The sequence below is a fragment of the Phyllobates terribilis genome, unplaced genomic scaffold, assembly GCF_046119375.1.
Source record: "Phyllobates terribilis strain yellow unplaced genomic scaffold, ASM4611937v1 Scaffold_8__6_contigs__length_399053987, whole genome shotgun sequence".
Classification (NCBI taxonomy): domain Eukaryota; kingdom Metazoa; phylum Chordata; class Amphibia; order Anura; family Dendrobatidae; genus Phyllobates; species Phyllobates terribilis.
In genome coordinates, this window is record NW_027362768.1 from 54,853,037 (window position 1) to 54,868,220 (window position 15,184).

The following is a 15,184-nucleotide window of genomic DNA, read 5'->3' on the forward strand; positions in this document are numbered from 1 at the left end:
CCCAGATTTGAACCGTGGAAGAGAAAAACCACAGTTCTAGTTATCTGGCCTACACCAGACTCTTTTAAACAGATATATTTGTGTCTGAACAGTCAGCGAGACACTCAAAATGTTTTTTTCTATTGAAAAAATCAAAAAAGTGGATAATACAGAGATTTGAATTGTGGAAGAGGAAAACCACAGTTCTAGTTATCTGGCCTACACCAGACTCTTTTAAGTAGATATATTTGTGTCTGAACAGTCAGCGCAACACTCAAAATATTTTTTTTATGCAATAAGGTGGATTACACCCAGATTTGAACCGTGGAAGAGGAAAACCACAGTTCTAGTTATCTGGCCTACACCAGACTCTTTTAAACAGATATATTTGTTTCTGAACAGTCAGCAAGACAGTCAAAATGTTTTTTTTTTTATGGAAAAAGGGTAAAAAAGTGGATAATACAGAGATTTGAATTGTGGAAGAAGAAAACCACAGTTCTAGTTATCTGGCCTACACCAGACTCTTTTAAGCAGATATATTTGTGTCTGAACAGACAGCGCGGCACTCAAAATGTTTTTTTTATGCAATAAGATGGATTACACCCAGATTTGAACCGTGGAAGAGGAAAACCACAGTTCTAGTTATCTGGCCTACACCAGACTCTTTTAAGCAGATATATTTGTGTCTGAACAGACACCGCGGCACTCAAAATGTTTTATTTATGCAAAAAGGTGGATTACACCCAGATTTGAACCGTGGAAGAGGAAAACCACAGTTCTAATTATCTGGCCTACACCAGACTCTTTTAAACAGATATATTTGTGTCTGAACAGTCAGCAAGACACTCAAAATGTTTTTTTTTATTGAAAAAGGGCAAAAAAGTGGATAATACAGATATTTGAACCGTGGAAGAGGAAAACCAAAGTTCTAGCTATCTGGCTTACACCATGCTCTTTTAAACAGATATATTTGTTTCTGAATAGTGTTGAGCCACCCCCGTAGTGTTCGAGTTCGGTTCGGTTCGTCGAACACCCGTGTGTTCGTCGAACTGTTCGTTGAACACCTTCGAACACCGTTAAAACCAATGGCAGGCAAACAAAAACACATAGAAACACATAGAAAACACCTTCAAAGGTGTCCAAAAGCTGACAAACTGCTCAGAAGACACAACTAACACATGGAAAAGTGACAAGTACATATAGTCATGTGAAAAAAAAAGAGGTGGAGGAGTAAAAGGAGGGGGAGACACAGATATAGGCATGTCATGCCCTTCTAAAATCCAAAAAGTGAGAAGCCGACACGGCCAGTCCGCTCCTGCCCGTGCCACCTCCGTGTCGCCGGGTTTGTGCCAGAGCCGCGGTGAACCCTGACGGCCAGCTCCCCTCTCCCAATACTGGTGCCTGTCCGCTGGTGGGTCGAGCGAGCCCCCCTGTGGTGGAGGCAGCTCTAAGCTTTTTAATTTAAATTGTCTCTCTAATTTGAATGAATACACTTTAAAACCATTTACAAGGATCTATTGGAGGGCAAGTCTCATGCCAGCAGCCGCGTAATTCCAGCTCCAGTAGCGTCCACTAAAGCTGCTGCAGTTAAAAAGCTTTTATAAGGATCGAGCTCGGCTGTCCACCGCAAGGCATCCTACTGCCAGTCCCAGCCCCTATGCCTTGGGGTGCCTCCTGATGCTCTTCACTGAGTATCCCGTTGTCCCGAAGCATTTCCTTTGAAAAAATTAAGTGTCCAAACTACAGGTGGTGTAGCTTGCTTAACAGCCGGGATAATCCGCTGACTAGCAGACACTGCTACTAGGCACAAAGTATTTCCTGGGCTAGATGCAGTTAAAAATTTGTAATTAGATACTCTCGTTGGATGCTGAGAAAGCATTCCATAGAGTCTCCTGGCACGCCATATATGTTTCTCTTAAAAAGCTTGGGGTAGGGGTCTAGGGGACCCTTTTATAGCCAAAATCACGGCCCTGTATCACAATACGTCACCTAGGCTGAAAATAAATGGAACTGTAGCACCCTGAGGGCTCGGTTGCTACAGAGGTATTGCACCTCACCCAGAGGTGTGATATCTGACTCTCAGGTAAGGATGGAGTCTGGATAAGGACCCGACACCTGCATGCATTACACCACATTGCCGTGGGGCAGGGCGACCAATATGCCCCTGAGATGGGCACGACAGTCCCTGTAACTGGCTGGAGTGGGGGGAGGGAACACTGAGGAAGGGGAACCCTGTAGTGCAGGAGCAGGGAGGAAGCAGTTCCTGGGTGCATTGAGAAGGGAGTATAAAGGGTGGGCACCATCTTAGTTCAGTGCAGAGAAGTCTGAGCAGAAGTGACAGGGAGCAGGGGCTCTGCATGAGCTCTGCTCTGGAGGCGGGCCTAGTAACAGAGGCCCAGGCCTGGAAGAGGGAGAAGGAAGGAAGAGGAGCGGAGAAGGCTCCAGGAACGAGGAACGAAGGGATCCCAGGGGTGCGGACGGGCGAGTCGCCACCGCACGCCCGAATCCACCTGCGTGGAGGGGTCAGGCCAAAGGGGGAGACCGGTCCCCGAAACTAGTGGAGGCAGGAAACGACCCTCAGCTAGAAACCGGAGGCTGTGACATTTTATGTGGCGCAGCCCCTCGCTGCACCTGCTAGGAAGGCACCACATAGGGTCAGATAAACTGGCGCCAAGTTTACCAAGAGGAGGCCCGAGGCAGCCGGACAGAAGGGTTGGTAAGAAAGGCCAGACAAAGGACACACAAAGGGGGTCCTGTGAAGCGCTCCAAAGTTATCTGGGAGTTGTCTGAGCCCCTCACCTGGTGAGCACAGTACGACGTGGGCAGCCGTTACCTGCAGACATGGTCTGGATAATAAGAACTGTGAGTAAAGGCCCTGGACTGCATCACTGACTCCGTGTCGTTACTGCTGCTGCCCTGCACCATCACCCCCATCCTCCGATTACACTGCCCTGAGGCTATACTCCTCCCATGGGGAGTTATGCTACACTCTGCTGCACCCACAACACCAGCCTCAGCGGTCTGCCCTGCAGCGGTGGTTCACTCTGACCGCAATCCACGGGTGGCGTAGTCAGACATTTAAACATCAAAACCACATAAATAGTTCCGCCACTGGTTTGACCACCCTGAGCCACGGAACTGGGTCGCCGCCACAGAGACTACAACCACCAGCATCCACCAAAAAGGGTCCAGCTCCGGGTGTCCCAAGGCCCAGGGGGTGCATCAGAACATTTTCATCACCTTTCACAATCACCAATGGGACAAGGCAGGGATGTCCTCTGTCCCCTCTCTTATACATCCTAGTGACGGAGCACCTGCTCTCATCAATTCGCCATAACCCCAATATTAGGTGGATTGAGGTGGGAGGCACCGAGTACAAGTGCTCTCCATTTACTGATGATGTCCTAGTATATATCACTCAATCACATATATCCATCCATGCTGTTATGGCTGAAATAGATCACTTTGTTACATGGTCAAATTTTAAAATCAATGCAGCGAAGTCTGAGGCCCTCGATGTCTCCCTCCCCAAATCCATACAGGATTCCATCCAGTCCAACTTTCCCTTTGCCTGGCCCTCACAGGGTATCAAATACTTAGGAATTCCTATTCATAGAGACCTCTCCCATCTATGTTATCTTAATTTTGGGTCCTTTATTGAACAACTCCATACAGACCACGGTTGGCAAGTTAGAACTGTAAGATTCACTACGTGAACCACTGGTGTTTTGTGGAAAAGCACATGTACACTGTGTTCCAAATTATTATGCAAAAAGTGTTTAGGAGTGATAAGGGAAGAATTTGTTTGTTTGTCAGTTAAACTCATTGATGGCGATGTGTGTCAGGGCTCTTTATATCACTGTAAGCAATTGCAGACACCTGTGCTAATTAGTTTGGTAGGTGTGTCCAATGAAAGGCAAGACTACTTAAGAAGGCTGTCCCACATTATTAAGCAGCCTACATTTTCTGCCAAAATGGGAAAGAAAAAGGATGTGTCGGCTGCTGAGAAGCAACAAATTGTGGAGTGTTTAGGTCAAGGCATGACTACAATCAACATTGTGCGATGATCAGGATGAAGTGTCTTGGCAATCAATAAATATGTAGCTGATTCACAGTACACACGTGTGCGTGCTGATAAGCGCAAATTGAGGACTCTTTCCTACAGGCAATTACGTCAGGTTAAAAGAGCAGCGGCAAAAAAGCCTTGTCATAGCAGCAGACAAGTTTTTGAAGCTGCTGGTGCCTCCAACGTCCCCTGAACAACAAGATGCAGGGTCCTTCAGAGGTTGGCAGCTGTGCATACGCCATCCTGTCGACCTCCTCTATCCACTTCACACAAGCAGAAACGGCTCCAGTGGGCCAAACATTACATGAAGACTGATTTCCAAACTGTTTTGTTCACGGATGAGTGCCGTGCAACGCTCGATGGTCCAAATGGATGGAGTGGAGGATGGCTGGTTGATGGACACCCCACACAAACACGGCTACAGCGCCAACAAGGAGGAGGTGGAGTAATGTTTTGGGCTAGAATCATGGGGAGAGAGATTGTCGGCCCCTTTAGGATCCCTGAAGGGGTAAAGATGAACTCCATAATGTATGTGGAGTTTCTCAAACAGCACTTCCTGCCATGGTTCAAGAAGAAGAACCGTGTATTCCACAGCAAGATCATTTTTATACATGATAATGCACCATCTCATGCTGCACATAAAACATCTGCATCTCTGGCTGATATGGGCATAAAAGGGGACAAACTTATGGTGTGACCCCCATGCTCCCCTGACCTCTACCCCATTCAGAACCTCTGGAGCATCATCAAAAGGAGTGTATATGATGGCAGGAGGCAGTTCACAAATAAGCAACAGCTCTGGGAGGGTATTCTATCCTCATGCAAAACAATTGAAGCAGAAACCATCCAAAACCTGACAAATTCAATGGACGAGAGAGTTCAGAAGCTCCTTTCGAACAAGGGGTCCTATGTGAAAATGTAACATCACCTAGAATAAAGTTTTGAGTTGAAAACTGTTTGATTTCAGTTTCTAATAACCTGCTAATGCTTATAATTTCAAAAATGACCATTTTTTTTCGTCTTTATTAAAATGAAAAGGTTGATCGAAAAGTTTGGGGGATCTAAGAGTGTGACAACCCAGTAGTCAGGATTACTTAGAATTCTGACAATATGAGGGTCATGTTGCAGGTAGTGCAGAAAGAAGGCACTTATGTGTCTTGCGCATCTTGGAGCCCCAAAATTATTTTCCGGCCTAGATGCAGCTAAAAATTATTATTAATTTTAAATCTGGTGGAGCTTAGTATAGATGGCCTAATAGAATCAGTGCTGCACACTGCTACAAAGCCCAAATTATTTTCCAGCCAAGGTACAGATAAACATGATTAGTAATTTTAAATCTTGTGGAGCTTAGTATAGATGGCCTAATAGAATCAGTACTGCACACTGCGACAAAGCCCAAATTATTTTCCAGCCAAGATACAGATAAACATGATTAGTAATTTTAAATCTGGTGGAGCTTATTATAGATGGCCTAATAGAATCAGTGCTGCACACTGCTACAAAGCCCAAATTATTTTCCAGCCAAGATACAGATAAACATGATTAGTAATTTGAAAGCTTAAAACGGTTGGTGAGGTGATTTTAACCAATCATCAAGCTTTTACTCTCCCCAGGATGACACAGGGGTAGAAAAGTCATTTCGGATCAATGATTTGCTCATCTTTATGAACGTGAGTCTGTCTACATTATCAGTGGAGAGCCGCGTGCGCTTATCTGTCAGCACACCACCAGCAGCGCTGAACACACGTTCAGACAGAACGCTGGCTGCGGGGCATGACAAGATCTCCAAGGCGTAAGTGGCTAGCTCCGGCCATTTATCCAGATTGGAAGCCCAAAAAGAGCAAGGGTCCAGTGACACAGTCATGGCTTCAATGTTTACTTGGAGATACTCCTGTACCATCGTCTCTAGGCGTTGACTATGTGTCAGACTTCTTGTCTCCTGTGGCCTTGCAAAGGATGGGCTAAAAAAGTGGTGAAATGATTCCGCAAAATTGATGTTACCAGCAGATACTGTGGTTCTGTTACGGTTTGAGTGCTGAACACTCGACGGTCCCACGATTGGCAAGTTGGAACTGTGAGATTCACTACGTGCACCACTGGTGTTTTGTGGAAAAGCACATGTAAGATACTGCAACAGTCTCTGCTGATACTCCTGCATGCGTGCATCCCTTTCTATGGCAGGAATAAATTCTGCAAATTTACTTTTGTACCGGGGATCTAACAGTGTGGCAACCCAGTAGTCAGGATTATTTTTAATTTTTTTTTTTATTCTCACAATTCGAGGGTCATGTTGCAGGTAGTGCAGCAAGAAGGCACTCATGTGTGTTGCACATCCAGGAGCACCAAGTCCCTGTTGTGTTGGTGGCGAGGTAACAATCATGCTTCCTTCCTCTGTCCTCTCCCCCCAACCTCGCACAACAGAAATGTGATCAAGGTCTCCCTCATCTGATGAGTCTTCCATCAGTTCGTCCTCCACTTCTTCCTGGGCTCCTGCACCTTCCTCACTAGTTTGGCTGCTACCATGCGCCCTGGTAAAACCATCTCCCCCACCCTCACATGCCTGCCGCCTTGGTGCTGCCGACCGTCTGGACCTTGCAGATGTTAGCCCTTCCGCATACAACTCCTCCTCCTCTACTTCCTCCACCTCCTCTTGTGCCACCACCTGACTCCGAATTCTGTTTAACATGTGCTCCAGCATGTAAATCACCGGAATAGTCATGCTGATAATGGCATCGTCAGCACTAAACATCTTCGTCGCCATTTCAAAACTGTGCAGAAGGGTGCATAGGTCCCTGATCTGAGACCACTCCTCCAGCGTGATTTGCCCCACCTCTGGATCTCGTTGGCCCAGGCTATACGTCAGAACGTATTGCACCAGGGCTTGTCGGTGCTGCCACAGTCGCTGCAACATGTGCAGAGTTGAATTCCACCGGGTAGGCACATCGCATTTTAGCCGGTGAAGTGGCAGGCCCAACGACTTCTGTAGAGATGTAAGTCGCTGAGCTGCGGGATGCGAACGGCGGAAGTGAGCACACAGCGACCGTGCCCTCTGCAGAAGGCCATCTAGTCTGGGATAGTGGGCTAAAAATTGCTGGACAACCAGGTTCAACACGTGAGCCATACAAGGCACGTGTGTGACATTGCCCCGGCGAAGGGCCGCACCCAGGATTGCAGCATTGTCGCACACGGCCTTCCCTGGTTTCAGGTCTAGTGGAGACAACCATTCATGAAATTGGTTCTCCAGAGCTGACCACAACTCCTCAGCTGTGTGACTCACATTTCCCAGACATTTCAAAGTAAAAACCGCCTGATGACGTTGAGCCCTACTGCCAGCATAGTAAGGAGGTGTGCAGGATCCCTTCTGCGCAGTTAGAAAGCTTGTGGCATGACCAGACAGGCTTTGGGTGCAGGTGGAGGACCGAGAGGAGGTTGAGGAGGCAGAAGCAGTGGAGGAACTTTGAGATAAAGAGGATTGACGCACAACTCGTGGGGACGGCAAGACTTGGACAGCAGCCCCTTGTCCTGCTGTCACCATAGTTACCCAGTGCCCAGTCAGCGACATGTAACGCCCCTGTCCATGCCTACTCGTCCAAGTGTCTGTGGTGAAATGCACCCTGTCACACACAGAGTTTCTCAAAGAAGCGGTGATGTTGTGTGCGACATGCTGGTGGAGCGCAGGCACACCTTTCTTTGAGAAGTAGTGCCGACTGGGCATCTGGTACTGGGGCACTGCGACGGACATAAGGTCTCGAAAATCCTCTGTGTCCACCAGGCGGAAAGGCAGCATTTCTGTAGCCAAGAGCTTGCAGATGGTGAATTTCAACCTCTTAGCTTTCTCATGGCTAGGAGGAAATGGTCTTTTACTTGTCCACATCTGAGGGACCGAGGGCTGGCTATTGTGCTTAGACGGGGTTGATAAGGGTGTCCCCGTCAAACTGCCGGTCTGTGAGGAAGATGCAGGTGGACATGTTAGGTTGCCTTGATCCAAAGGTGGTGCTATCGATGTCGGACAGCGCTCAACACCAGCTGGTCTTACCACCTCGAAAGAAAATGATGACCTGCCAATCACGCTGGCTGTTGCGGGTAAAGAGGTGGAAGGTCTGCGCCCCAAAACAGGTGTGACTGCTGTCCCCCCAGTCACAGAGGATGAAGAGGCCGCGGATGCACAAGATATGGCAGACGGTGGTTGGCCCGGCTGGCTAGGCCGCATTGTAGCACAGTGAGCTTCCCACTGCAACTTATGCTTCATGTCCATGTGCCGGTTCATGCATGAAGTACTCATACTATGTATTTTTTGGCCTCTACTTAGCTTTTGCTGACAAATGTTACAGATAACACGAGTTGGGTCATCTTTATCGATCTGAAAAAATGCCCAGGCTATGCAAGGCTTAGCACCCATGCGACCTGAAGAGCCACCACGACTTGTGGTGAGAGGCAGAGTTGTGTTTGAGGATGCAGTTGTTGACGTGCTTCCAGTACTACGTCTCTGTCCAGGGAGGCGCAACCTGACCTCGTCGTCACTAGCATCCTCCTCCACCTCCTCTGCTGACCTCATCTCTTGGCTGACTGTGGGTTGACAGTAAGTGGGATCTCCAACCTCATCATCATCACCCTGTGCGTTATCACACCCGTCGTCCTCAGAGCCAACCTGTTCCTGCCCTGACAAAAAACTAAAGTTGTCGCTCCAATCAGGTATTTGAGTCTCATCATCGTCTTTCTCATTGTCTCCACCAACAGGAGTTACAGTTTGGGAATGAGGGTCTACATTATGGTCAGAACCTTCTGCGTCTGGTCCTGGATCCGACTCATAAAGATTCTGGGCATCAGTGCAGATCATTTCCTCGTCTGGATTCACAGAAGCGCTGGAGTCGACCTCTGATTCCCAGGCTATAGTATGAGTAAACAGCTCTGCAGACTCAACCATCTGTTCTACCTCATACTCAGACGGGCAGCTGGAGATTTGGGAGCTGTGAGGAAGCAAGTGCGATTGGGGTTACACCTTTGAGGACTGGAGTATTTGTGATGTTGAAGTTGATGTGGAGGAGAGCCCACTTAAAGGAACATTTGATATCCGTTGAAGCACCTGCTGTTTTTGTGCCTCATCTGGAATTTGTAGCGATTGGCGTGGCCGTAAGAAAGGGATCTTATCACATTGTCCGCTAAAAGGAGTAGACATTTTAGTTTGGCTGGAAGATGGTCTTTCTTCTGCAGATGTTACTGTTGCTTTAACACCTACCCCACGGACACAACCTTTTTTCCCCTTCCAAACACGCCTATTCCCCTTTCCACCAGCAGCAGGCCTTTTTCCACTCATTTTGGTGGTTAACTAATTTACAACCCTGGAGTTGTTTGCACAAAAAAACAATGGATGGGAAACGAGCAGAGCTGAGTGGCCAAACTGTGGTATTAGGCCAAAACTATTGGCTGGGTTAGATGCAGAAAAAAATTATATTCAATTTGCAACCTGATGGAGGTCAGTATAGATGGACTAATAGAGAAAGTTCCACACACTGCTAGAAGGCCAAATATTTTTTCAGAGCTAGATGCAGACAAAAAATTATTTTGAATTTGCAACCTGATGGAGGTCAGTATAGGTGGACTAATAGAACAAGTCCCACACACTGCTAGAAGGCCAAATATTTTTTCAGAGCTAGATGCAGATAAAAATTATTTTTAATTTGCAACCTGATGGAGGTCAGTATGGATGGACTAATAGAGAAAGTCCCACACACTGCTAGAAGCCAAAATATTTTTTCAGAGCTAGATGCAGAAAAAAATTATATTCAATTTGCAACCTGATGGAGGTCAGTATAGATGGACTTATAGAATGATGCTATGCCCAAAAGATTTTACTTCACTAGGTGCAGTAAAAAAATTCGTATTCTATACACAGGTGGTATATCTTGCAACACAGATAGGCTACGCCACTGACTAATACACTCTGCAATAGGCCAGAAAGGATTAGCTTTGCTAGATTCAGCCAAATGCTGTGAAAAAAACTTGCACAGCACTGGCACAGACCTGCCTGGCAAAAACTGATAGGAACTGATGGAACCTAGTCCTGAAAAGGACTGCAATTACAATTAGTCTTTACTCCCACAACCTATCTATTTAAGAGCACAGACCTGCCTGATAAAAGTCGTAGGAAATGCTGTAACCTAGTCCTTAAAAGGACTGCAATCACAACTATTCCCTACTCCCAAGCTATCTGTAGATTTGTGCGAAAATTGGCTTGAAATTAACAAGGTATAGCGCACACAGCAACAGCGGTGCCGTCTAACACGCAGCTGCAGCAGTGAGAAAATGGTGGCGGCGGGGAAAATGGCTTGGTCTTATAGGGCAAGGACATGTGACATACACTGCCAATGACACATGCCCTTGCTTGTGTGAAAAAAAGCACTTCGCTCCGTGTGTGCGCTGCTGATAGGCTGACAGATTGCAGCTCCCCAGTGTAAATGAGGGAAAGAGAAAAAAAAATGGAGATCTTCATTATTCCTGCAGAGATCCATCCCCTGCCCCTCCCCCCGCCCCATTCTACACTCAAACTGCGTATTAACATTTATTTTCATCATTACTGAGAAAAAATCCAGTTATGATTTTGGTGCACGAACAGTTATCGAACATAAACTCAAACAGCCGAATTTTTCTCAAATCGTTCGTGTTCGCCGAACGGCTCGAACACCGCCCAAAACAGCTCGAATTTGAGATTGGCGAACAGTTGGAGTCGAACAACGCTCATCTCTATTTCTGAACAGTCAGCGAAACACTCAAAATGTTTTTTTTTATTGCAAAAAAAGGCAAAAAAGTGAATAATACAGAGATTTGAATTGTGGAAGAGGAAAACCACCGTTCTAGTTATCTGGCCTACACCAGACTCTTTTAAGCAGATATATTTGTGTCTGAACAGTCAGCACAACACTCAAAATGTTTTTTTTTCTGCAATAAGGTGGATGACACCCAGATTTGAACCGTGGAAGAGGAAAACCACCGTTCTAGTAATCTGGCCTACACCAGACTCTTTTAAGCAGATATATTTGTGTCTGAACAGTCAGCGCGACACTCAAAATGTTTTTTTTTATGCAATAAGGTGGATTAAACCCTGATTTGAACCGTGGAAGAGGAAAAACACAGTTCTAGTTATCTGGCCTACACCAGACTCTTTTAAACAGATATATTTGTGTCTGAACAGTCAGCAAGACACTCAAAATGTTTTTTTTATTGAAAAAAGGCAAAAAAGTGGATAATACAGAGATTTGAACTGTGGAAGAGGAAAACCAAAGTTCTAGTTATCTGGTTTACACCAGACTCTTTTACACAGATATATTTGTGTCTGAACAGTCAGCGAGACACTCAAAATGTTTTTTTTATGCAAAAAGGTGGATTACACCCAGATGTGAACCATGGAAGAGGAAAACCACAGTTCTAGTTATCTGGCCTTCACGAGAATCTTTTAAACAGATAAATTTGTGTCTGAACAGTCAGCGAGACACTCAAAATGTTTTTTTTTATGCAAAATGGTGGATTACACCCAGATTTAAACCGTAGAAGAGGAAAACCAGAGTTGTAGTTATCTGTCCTACACAATATTCTTTTAAACAGATATATTTGTGTCCGAACAGTCAGCGAGAGACTCAAAATGTTTTTTTTATGGAAAAAAGGCAAAAAAGTGGATAATAGAGAGATTTGAACTATGGAAGTGCAAAACCACAATTCTAGTTATCTGTCGTACACCAGATTCTTTTAAACAGATATGTCTGTGTCTGAACAGTCAGCAAGACACTCAAAATGTTTTTTTAATTGAAAAAAGGCAAAAAAGTGGATAATACAGAGATTTCAACAGTGGAAGAGGAAAACCAAGGTTCTAGTTATCTGGCTTACACCAGACTCTTTTAAACAGATACATTTGTGTCAGAACAGTCAGCGAGACACTCAAAATGTTTTTTTTATGCAAAAATGTGGATTACACCCAGATTTGTACCGTGGAAAAAGATAACCACAGTTCTAGTTATCTGGCCCACACCAGACTCTTTTAAACAGATATATTTGTGTCTGAACAGTCAGCGAGACACTCAAAATGTTTTTTTTTAAAGAAAAAAGGCAAAAAAGTGGATAATACAGAGATTTGAACCATGGAACTGCAAAACCACAATTCTAGTTATCTGGCCTACACCAGACTCTTTTAAACAGATATATTTGTGTCTGAACAGTCAGCAAGACACTAAAAATGTTTTTTTTTATTGAAAAAAGGCAAAAAAGTGGATAATAGAGAGATTTGAATTGTGGAAGAGGAAAGCCACAGTTCTAGATATCTGGCTTACACCTGACTCTTTTAAACAGATATATTTGTTTCTGAACAGTCAGCGAGACACTCAAAATGTTTTTTTTTATGCAAAAAGGTGAATTACACCCAGATTTGAACCGTGGAAGAGGAAAACCACAGTTCTAGTTATTTGGCCTACACCAGACTCTTTTAAACAGATATATTTGTGTCTGAACAGTCAGCGAGACATTTAAAATGTTTTTTTTTATGAAAAAAGTCCAAAAAGTGGATAATACAGAGATTTGTACTGTGGAAGAGGAAAACCACAGTTCTAGTTATCTGGCCTTCACCAGATTATTTTAAACAGATATATTTGTGTCTGAACAGTCAGCAAGACACTCAAAATGTTTTTTTTTATTGAAAAAAAGGCAAAAAAGTGGATAATACAGAGATTTGAATTGTGGAAGAGGAAAACCACAGTTCTAGTCATCTGGCCTACACCAGACTCTTCAAAGCAGATATATTTGTGTCTGAACAGTCAGCGAGACACTCAAAATGTTTTTTTTATGTAAAAAGGTGGATTACACAAAGATTTAAACAGTGGAAGAAGAAAACCACAGTTCTAGTTATCTGGCCTACAACAGAATCTATTAAACAGATATATTTGTGTCTGAACAGTCAGCGAGACACTCAAAATGTTTTTTTTTTATGCAAAAAGGTGTATTACACCCAGACTTGTACTGTGGAAGAGGAAATCCACAGTTCTAATTATATGGCCTACACCATACTCTTTTAAACATATATATTTGTGTCTGAACAGTCAGCGAGACACTCAAAATGTTTTTTTTATTGAAAAAAGTCAAAAAATTGGATAATACAGAGATTTGTACTGTGGAAGAGGAAAACCACAGTTCTAGTTATCTGGCCTTCACCAGATTCTTTTAAACAGATATATTTGTGTCTGAACAGTCAGCAAGACACTCAAAATGTTTTTTTTTATTGAAAAAAAGGCAAAAAAGTGGATAATACAGAGATTTGAATTGTGGAAGAGGAAAACCACAGTTCTAGTTATCTGGCCTACACCAGACTCTTCAAAGCAGATATATTTGTGTCTGAACAGTCAGCGAGACACTGAAAATGTTATTTTTATACAAAAACGTGGATTACACCCAGATTTGAACAGTGGAATAAGAAAACCACAGTTCTAGTTATCTGGCCTACACCAGAATCTATTAAACAGATATATTTGTGTCTGAACAGTCAGCGAGACACTCAAAATGTTTTTTTTTAATGAAAAAAGGTGGATTACACCCAGACTTGTACCGTGGAAGAGGAAATCCACAGTTCTAATTATATGGCCTACACCATACTCTTTTAAACAGATGTATTTGTGTCTGAACAGTCAGCGAGACACTCAAAATGTTTTTTTATGGAAAAAAGGCAAAAAAGTGGATAATACTGAGATTTGAACCATGGAACTGCAAAACCACAATTCTAGTTATCTGTCCTACACTAGACTCTTTTAAACAGATATATTTGTGTCTAAACAGTCAGCAAGACACTCAAAATGTTTTTTTTATTGAAAAAAGGCAAAAAAGTGAATAATGCAGAGATTTGTACCGTGGAAGAGGAAAACCAAAGTTTTAGTTATCTTGCTTACACTAGACTCTTTTAAACAGATATATTTGTTTCTGAAAAATCAGCGAGACACTCAAAATGTTTTTTTTATGCAAAAAGGTGAATTACACCCAGATTTGAACCGTGGAAGAGGAAAACCACAGTTCTAGTTATCTGGCCTACACCAGACTCTTTTAAACAGATATATTTGTGTCTGAACAGTCAGCGAGACATTTAAAATGTTTTTTTTTAATGAAAAAAGTCAAAAAAGTGGATAATACAGAGATTTGAACCGTGGAAGAGGAAAACCACAGTTCTAGTTATCTGGCCTACACCAGAATCTTTTAAACAGATATATTTGTGTCTGAACTGTCAGCGAGACACTCAAAATGTTTTTTTTTATGCAAAAAGTTGGATTACACCCAGATTTGAACCAATGAAGAGGAAAACCACAGTTCTAGTTATCTGGCCTACGCCAGACTCTTTTAAACAGATATATTTGTGTCTGAACAGTCAGCGAGACACTCAAAATGTTTTTTTTTATGTAAAAAGGTGGATTAGACCCAGATTTGAACCGTGGAAGAGGAAAACCACAGTTCTACTTATCTGGCCTACACCAGAATCTTTTAAATAGATATATTTGTGTCTGAACCGTCATCGAGATACTCAAAATGTTTTTTTTTATGCAAAAAGGTGGATTACACCCAGATTTGAACCGTGGAAGAGGAAAACCACAGTTGTAGTTATCTGGCCTACACCAGACTCTTTTAAACAGATATATTTGTGTCTGAACAGTCAGCGAGACACTCAAGATGTTATTTTTTTATTGAAAAAAGGCAAAAAAGTGGATAATACAGAGATTTGAACCGCGTAACTGCAAAGCCACAGTCCTAGTTATCTGGCCTACACCTGACTATTTTAAACAGATATATTTGTGTCTGAACAGTCAGCGAGACACTTAAAATGTTTTTTTTTATGCAAAAAGGTAGATTACACCCAGATTTGAACCGAGGAAGAGGAAAACAACAGTTCTAGTTATCTGGCCTACACCAGAGTCTTTTAATTTGATTTTTTTGTGTCTGAACAGTCAGCGAGACACTAAAAATGCTTTTTTTTTGGAAAAAAGGCAAAAAAGTGGATAATACAGAGATTTTAACCATGGAACTGTAAAACCACAATTCTAGTTATCTGGCCTACACCAGACTTTTTAAACAGATATATTTGTGTCTGAACAGTCAGCAAGACACTCAAAATGATTTTTT